Source organism: Callithrix jacchus, chromosome 4 (genome assembly GCF_049354715.1).
Source record: "Callithrix jacchus isolate 240 chromosome 4, calJac240_pri, whole genome shotgun sequence".
Classification (NCBI taxonomy): Eukaryota; Metazoa; Chordata; class Mammalia; order Primates; family Cebidae; genus Callithrix; species Callithrix jacchus.
Genome location: NC_133505.1, coordinates 153,241,634 through 153,250,428, shown reverse-complemented (window position 1 = coordinate 153,250,428; position 8,795 = coordinate 153,241,634). Strand labels below are relative to the sequence as shown.

At 41.7% G+C, this 8,795-nt stretch overlaps 1 long non-coding RNA gene across 1 annotated transcript; it reads left to right on the top strand.

Moving 5' to 3' along the window:
• Nucleotides 1-2,001: 2,001 nt before the first annotated feature.
• Nucleotides 2,002-7,151, top strand: LOC118152713 (uncharacterized). The gene is made up of 3 exons (XR_004741444.3): nt 2,002-2,238; nt 3,663-3,769; nt 5,165-7,151. It is a non-coding gene; the product is annotated as an uncharacterized LOC118152713 (long non-coding RNA).
• The last annotated feature ends 1,644 nt before the right edge of the window (nt 7,152-8,795 follow it).

Below are 8,795 nucleotides of genomic sequence, written 5' to 3'. Positions count from 1 at the left end.
GTGGTTGCTGTTGATAAGTTGGTGGAGTTGAGGTCTTGTGAATGGGAAAATTGTATCAAAAGAAATGTGAGAAAACCATAAACCTGAGGAAGCTTCTGTCCATGAATTAGGATTCATCCAATTCATGGACAGAAGCTTCCTCAGGTTTATGATTTTCCTCAGGTCCATGAATCCTTGCCTTTTATGAAGCAAGGAAACAGATTGGATTTCAATTTCACGTAATTGTAGTGAGACCTTTCCTATACTTTTTAGTTTTCCAGGATCTCACTCCAGAAAAGCTGATTATGCCATAATGTATCCAGAAAAGGCTCCTATAATTCGGAATTAACTGTCAGTGTTTTGCATTTAATGGGGCTTCTTCAGAGGACAGGCCTTGGGTTACTGGACTCATTTTTTCTAGGGCTCACAGATAGTAAGAGTACCTGGGAGTGCATGTTCCCTCCACCCAGGGTTTCTCAGTTGGCAATGGCTGACTAGAGCATAATCAAGAAGACAAGTTCTGCAGTGTGATTTCTTTCGGAAATTCCTCTGGGAATCAGAATGAAGCTTGAACTTTGCTGGAAATTTCACCCTTGCTTAGTTTCTTCTCCTTTCCTGCCCTGCTTCCCTGGTCCACGTCAGTTTCCCTTTGTGACATATCCTTAATAAATTACTTGCACATAAATCTTTGACTCAGGAACTAATTCTGGGTGACTCAACCTAAGACACTTTCTATTGCTAAATCTTTTTCTAATTTGATTGCATTCCCTAGAGAAAACCAAGGATTGAATCAAATCTAAATACTGTGATGGAAAAGAACAAAAAACCTGGTTTTAATTCCTGGCTCTGCTATGTATCAGCTTAGTGATTGGATCCTTCACTCATTCCAAAGCAAAACACTGAAAATCTAATCAGTCATACTTAAAAAAAAGTACAAAGAAGTTTGTTCATTTATCTAACCCCAAATTCAGGAGTAGCTCTGACTTTCAGCATGATTGATGTTAATGGAAATTTGTTTCATTCCTTTTGACTTCTTGCATTGCAGCAAGATGGGCACCATGAGCTCCAATTCCTAACGTTTGTAGTTCAGCCACCTCCACAGAATGAGGGCACCTAGTCTCCAAAATCAGTCCTGAGATTTATTCTGATTGATCCTTTTTAGGAAACATGCCTGCTCTTGGACCAATGATTGTTTCTGCTTGGCCAGGTGGGACAGATTTCATTCCCTGGAGCCAGGGTAGAATAATCCCCAACTTAACTTTATTAACTGAGTATGGGGAAGAAGTGATAGGTTCCTTAAGCAAAACTAAGGTAATAGAAGAAAGATAAATGTATGTTGAGCAGACAAAATTAACTAGCTCATACATTGGGCTTGAATGAGATAATTATTTATCCTTACTGTCAATTGGAAATATAGTCCTTATTGTATAGAGTTGTGATAATGATTAAAATGACATGACATAGAAAGAGCTATCAGCACATTGTCTGATGCACAATACTTGTTTAATAAATTATAGTTATTAGTACATTAGTGATAGAATTGTGTTTGATCATCTCAAGGTTCCTTTCGTCTGAAGCATTTTATTATTTTAAGTCAGTTTCCCTTTGTGGCATATCATTAGTAAATTACTTGCACACAAATCTTTAACTTAGTGACAAATTCTAGGTGACTGAACTCATATGTGAGGGAATAAACTAAGACCAAACCCATATTCTACTGAGAGACTATGTTAGAGAAACTTCCAGGGTCGGCTAGGGGCTTTGTTCTCAGAGGTGGGAATTCTCAGAGCCGGGAATTTCCCGCCTCTGGCCAGCTAGGGGCTTTGTTCCCAGTGCAGGAATTTTCCCACCTCTAAATCCTGAAGTCGGAGGCTCAGTGACTCAGGGTTTTAAAACAGTAACCAATCCGGTAAAGGATTCACAGATCAACTGATCCAGAGAAAGTTTGAGAAAACCCCTCTCATTGGATGAGAACAAGAAGGGGGAGGGAATAACTTAGGGTTATAAACTCCAGCCACCCAAGCCTGCAGGGGCATCCCCTTCACTGTCCTTTTGCTCTGCCTAATAAACTGCAGTACCACACACTCTTTGAGTCCATGAGTTCTATTTGAGCTGTAAGACACACTGCAACACCGAGGCCCCTTCCCCGTTTGTTGTGTTTGGAGAGGCCAAGAACCTGAGTTCCAGAAAATCCAATTGTATCTAATTCGGTTACATCCGTTGGTGAGCCAGCCAGGAGGTACTTCAAACTTCAGTATGGTGAGTGACTCTGGACCACTTTCACTCTTACTAATTTGTCCTTCTTCTCCTAAATTTGTTCAGGAGACAAATTACTAGGCACCTGTTGGCCAGTTAAAAGTGACAAGTGCAGCTGCCAGCCCAAAGACATGGGTGTCAGGCTTTCTGGGAAAGGGCTCTCTGACACCCCTGGCTCTGTGAAATTGGGAGCATTGATTTGCCTGAAACCATTTCTCTCTCTCTTTTCACTCTGTCTTTCCCTAGGCCAAGCTGAGGGTCGGTTAGGGGTGACAAGCAACAGTCCTTAACTCCTGGTTTGATCCTGTTGAGGTTATGGCCTTGCTTAGATCCTCTAAGAGACAGCTGCCCATGCGAGCACTGTCTAGCCTTTCAGATGCCAACTTCCTGGATCCAAATATCCATGAGGAAAACTTCTTCCTGGCTCTTTCCTCTAAAATGTTTTCTACATCTGATGCCATTACCCTTCTTTCTAGGACCTTGGAGATCTTGACATGGTGGTCCAGGGACCCTTGTCCATGTGCCCTCAGGCCTATACCTATGAGCACCACATACAGTATAAATACACAGGATGGGTTCCCTTTGTCTGCTGTTCTAGGCTATGTTCTAACAGAGTCAGGGTCTGTCAGTGGGTACTGGAGGCTTAGGACGTTTTATTTTATGTTACTTGCAATTTCCCAACCCAACCAAATGGTGCCAGGACCCTACAGCCTAAGATTTGTCATGTTTAGGATCGGCCCTCCATATGGCAGAACTTCTCCATCTAGAGCACCATAGTCAGCCTGGTCTGAGACTCAAATAGTTAATTACAGGGCCCAGAGTGATAGGGCATACTCCTATGACAAAAAGTGAGGAGAAAAGGCTTTGGTCTGGAGAGTATTGTCCCAGGCTTGGCCCCATGGCCAACAATTACCTTCTTTAAGATTGTTATGTTTAGAGACCCTTCTCAAGGAATTGATCCTCCTGGGGTGGTTTAATAATCAAGCCTATGTTCATCGGACCCTTGCTAGGGAATATAAATAGCACCCGTCACCTAAACCTCACTGACCTAGTTCCTCAAGGACACATCAGTAAAGGGTCACCAAATCCAGCAGTCTGCATGTCCTTTAAGGTGGCCATAAAGGGCATTAGACAGGGAGGATATGCCCATTACACTGGTAAGCATGCTTAAACCCAGCAAATGGGAAGGCCCACGAGATGATCACACATCTAAGGTGCAGGAAAATTACAGAGTGCTCTACCACTGGGGACACCCCAGGGTTGACAATTTCCAGAAATAGCCAGGGTTGCAGGCATCCCTGTGTTCAATTTCAGATGGGTGCTACTCTTCCCAAGGCAAAGTCACCCTTTAAGTGTATCCTGCATAACTGGGACCAATTTGACCCACAATCTTTGAAGAAACAGCAGCAGCTTATCTTATTTTGCAGCATGGCCTGGCCACAATACCTTCTTCAGAGTGGAGAATCCTGGACACCTGAGGGAAGTATAAATTATAACACCCTTCTACAATTAGACCTTTTCTGCATGAGGGAAGGTAAATGGAGCGAAGTCGCCTATGTGCAAACTTTCTTTTCTCTATGTGATAATCCTCAATTATGTAAAGTTTATAACTTATGTCCTTCTGGCCCCTCCCTGGGATTACCCCCATACCCAAGATTCCCTATGGCTCCTCCCTCCACCAATACCAACAGGCTCTCCCCAGCTCCTAGGACACAAGAGGAATCAGGGAAAACCAAAACAACCAAGGCACCACAGGATGCCCCAACCCTACCCTCTACAGATGGTAGGAAGGAAATTTGGCCCAACCAAAGTACATGCTCCCTTAAAGCAAATCAAGGTGGACTTAGGAAAATTTTCAGATGACCTGGACAAGTACATAGATATTCTGCAGGGTCTGGGTCAATCCTTTGAACTAGCTTGGAAAGATATCATATCACTGCTTAGTTAGACCTTAACCAGTAGTGAGAGAGATGCCACTCTAACAGTGGCTCAAGAGTTTGGGGACACTTGGTACCTTAGTCAAGTGAATGACAAAATGATGCCAGAGGAAAGGGAAAGATTCCCTACAGGTCAACAAGCAGTCCCTAGTACAGACCCTCACTGGAATCCTGACTCCAAACACGGGTACTGGAACCATAGGCACCTATTGACCTGCATACTCGAGGGATTAAGACAAACCAGGAAGAAATCCATGAACTACGCAATGTTATCCACCATAACCCAGGGAAAGGAAGAAAATCCAACAGCCTTACTTGAGAGGTTATGGGAGGCCTTAAGAAAATATACTCCCCTGTCAACAGACTCCATCAAAGATCAGGTAATACCAAAAGACAAATTTATTATGCAATCAGCAGCAGACATTAGAGGAAAGCTCCAAAAGCTGGTCCTAGGGCCAGAACAAAGTCTAGAATTATTACTAAATCTAGCAACCTCTGTGTTTTGTAATAGAGATCAGGAGAAACAGGCTGAAAGGGACAGAAAGGACGAGAAAAAGGCTGTAGCCCTAGTCATGGCCCTCAGGCAGGCAGACCTAAGAGGCTCGGAAAAGGGAAAGGCTTGGATTAGCATGAGTCTAGCAAAGCTTGCTACCACGGCGGCCTACCGGGACACCTTAAGAAAGATTGTCTCAAGAGGAATGGACCACCTCCTCGTTTTTGCCCACTGTGCCAAGGGGATCACTGGAAAGTACACTGTCCCAGAGGGATGAAGGTTCTCAGGGCCTGAGGTGGCTAACCAGCGGACCCAACAGCAAGACTGAGGGTGCCCGGGACAAGCAGCAGCACAAGCCATGACCCTTGTGGTCATGGAGCTTGCTTATGAACTGGCTATCCTGGGCTCTCCCCTCTTCTAGCCCCTTAATAACCATCCTATTACTGCTTGCCTTTGGGCCTTGCATCTTTAACTTTCTTGCCAAATTCATTTCTTCCAGAATTGAGGCCATGAAGCTACAAATCATCCTGCAAATGGAATCCAAATGTCCATGGCTCATTTCTATCATGAACCACTGGATCAACCTGCAATCCCAGAAGACTCTGCTCTGGAAGAAACCTCAACTGCAGGGCCCCTTCTACACACACAGGAAGTAGTTATAGCGGTCTTCGCCTGTATCCCAACAGCACTGGACTTTCCTGTTCAGAGTAGATACTGAGGGACTGTGTTAGAGGAACCTCCAGGGTCGACTAGGGGCTTTATTCCCAGTGCAGAAATTTTCCTGCCTCTGACTCCTGAAGGTGGAAGTTCAGTGACTCAGGTTTTAAAACAGTAACCAATCTGGTAAAAGATTCAAAGAAAGTTTGTAGAAACCCTCTTATTGGATGAGAACAAGAATGCGGAGGGAATAAGTCAGGGGTGTAAGCTCCAGTCACTGAAGCCTGCAGCAGCACCCTTTCTGGGTCCCCTTCCATGGTGTGGGAGTTGTCCTTTTGCTCTGCCTGATAAACCACACTACCACACACTCTTTGGGTCCATGAGTTCTATTTGAGCTGTAATACTCACTGCAAAACCAAAGCCCCTGTTCCCATTTGTCTGGGTTGGAGAAGCCAAGAACCTGAGTTCCAGAAAATCTGGTTGTATCTAATCCAGTTACACTCAGGACATGTGCCTAGAATGGCAAAAGCTTCCAGGAGCAAGTCAAGTCATGCTTAAAGTTATGACAAGGCAATTCTAATATGAAACTCTGTTGTAAATACCAACACGATTATTTCACTGTAAAGTGTAAGAAGCATCTCTTATTTTGGGTGGGGAATATTGGGAAGGGGAAATAATTAGGGAAGTAGAGAAGCACTGAGTGTTTGTATTTCTTTTCTACCCATCACAGTGCCTGTTAAACTGCTAAGCAAATAATAGAAAAATACAAGAAGTATGTAATGTTTCTTTCTGATTTTTGTGTGAGAAGCTGTGAGATGACAAAAAGAATCATCTGTGGCCTTTGGTAGAAAATCTAAAATTTCTTTTATTACTTTATAATGAAGCTCTATTCTATCATTTCACATAGCAATGTGCTAGGCAATAGTAAAACAGACTTCTCCATATGTATTATTTCTGGTTTCATGACTAAGTGTCACTTAATCATTTTCCTGATTGAATGTAAATATGTGCAAATTAGACAGTGCAAATTTTCATCACAGTTAAACTTTTAGCCTTTTTTCTTGGAAATAACCTTAACAATTACATTTTTAATATTCAATGGTCCTTGTTACCTTAGAAGAACACAGAAGAAAAGAAAAGTTAAATGAGAATATTAGCTTTATCTTTATTATTTTGGCTTCAGACCTCTGAAATTTCATTCTGGAAAGTAATTTTATACTTACAATTTTCTGGATAATACAAACCCTTCCTTTTAAATTGATCTTTAATATAGAATTGCATCCTTTTTAACTTGAGAAAAATACGTTTTCTTCTCGGAAAACATTTTCCCTCTTGTCACTGGGTAACATCATTTTATTCATTTTGAAAAGAAAGAAATATCTTGTCGGATACGCAGACACACCCATGTATTCAGTGTTCTTCGTGGGTCAGGGAAGACCAGGAATGTATTAAAGTGTACAGTTTTCTCATTAATGATTGGGCATATAGCTTTAAAAAGCCTTCTTTCCTGCTGCCTTCATCATTCACGCATCACTGGAAAAGAGAGAAAAAAAATGTTCAACCATTTTTTAAACCCAGAGACCATTTTTTTATCATGAATATGATAAAAAACAGAAAAAACAATGCTCATTCAAACTATTTAAGAGATGGAATCCCATCTAAACATTAAGAAGTATGATGCACCTCTGCATATAATATTACCTAAGTCACCAAGATAAGTAAAAAAAAAAAGCAAAGTTCAAAAAGGAAACACTATAGAGTAACAGAAGTAAAATGTATAAATTATTTAAACATAGAATAACTCTTAAAACATAACAAGACCCCAATAAAATTGACTGCATTCCGAGAAAACTGTAACTCTGAACTTAGGTTTTATTGTGTACCTTTATTCTTGTTGCTAAAATGTCCTGACACGAAAGTAGAGAGATAGTATAATAATCCTCCACAGAGTCATCATCCATATTCAACAGTGCTCAGAATTTTCCACACTTGCTTCTTGTTTTGTTTCTTTTTTTTTTTAATTTTTTATTGCATTTTAGGTTTGGGGGTACATGTGCAGAACATGCAAGACAGTTGCATAGGTACAAACATGGCAGTGTGTTTTGCTTCCTTTCTCCCCTTCACCCACATTTGGCATTTCTCCCCAGGCTATCCCTCCCCACCTCTCCCTCCCACTGGCCCTCCCCTTTTCCCCCCAATAGACCCCAGTGTTTAGTACTCTTCTCTCTGTGTCCATGCGTTCTCATTTTTGATCACCCACCTATGAGTGAGAATATGCGGTGTTTCGTTTTGTGTTCTTGTGTCAGTTTGCTGAGGATGATGTTCTCCAGATTCATCCATGTCCCTACAAATGACACAAACTCATCATTTCTGATTGCTGCATAATATTCCATGGTGTATATGTGCCACATTTTTCCAATCCAGTCTACCGTCAATGGGCATTTGGGTTGATTCCAAGTCTTTGCTATTGTAAACAGTGCTGCAATGAACATTCGTGTACATGTGTCCTTATAGTAGAACGACTTATAGTCTTTTGGATATATACCCAGTAATGGGATTGCTGGGTCAAATGGAATTTCTATTTCTAAGGCCTTGAGGAATCGCCACACTGTCTTCCACAGTGGTTGAACTAATTTACACACCCACCAACAGTGTAAAAGTGTTCCTTTTTCTCCACATCCTCTCCAGCATTTGGTGTCTCCAGATTTTTTAATGATTGCCATTCTAACTGGCGTGAGATGGTATCTCAATGTGGTTTTGATTTGCATCTCTCTGATGACCAGTGACGATGAGCATTTTTTCATATGATTGTTGTCCTCATATATGTCTTCTTTCGTAAAGTGTCTGTTCATATCCTTTGCCCACTTTTGAATGGGCTTGTTTGTTTTTTTCCTGTAAATCTGTTTGAGTTCTTTGTAAATTCTGGATATCAGCCCTTTGTCAGATGGGTAAACTGCAAAAATTTTTCCCATTCTGTTGGTTGCCAATCCACTCTAGCGACTGTTTCTTTTGCCGTGCAGAAGCTGTGGAGTTTCATTAGGTCCCATTTGTCTATTTTGGCTTTTGTTGCCAATGCTTTTGGTGTTTTGTTCATGAAGTCCTTGCCTACTCCTATGTCCTGGATAGTTTTGCCTAGGTTTCCTTCTGGGTTTTTATTGTGCCAGGTCTTATGTTTAAGTCTTTAATCCATCTGGAGTTAATTTTAGTGTAAAGTGTCAGGAAGGGGTCCAGTTTCTGCTTTCTGCACATGGCTAGCCAGTTTTCCCAGCACCATTTGTTGAACAGGGAATCCTTTCCCCATTGCTTGTTTTTGACAGGTTTATCAAAGATTGTGTGGTTGTAGATATGTTGTGTTTTCTCTGTTGCCTCTGTTCTGTTCCATTGGTCTATATCTCTGTTTTGGTACCAGTACCATGCTGTTTTGATTACTGTAGCCTTGTAGTATAGTTGAAATCCGGTAGTGTGATGCCCCC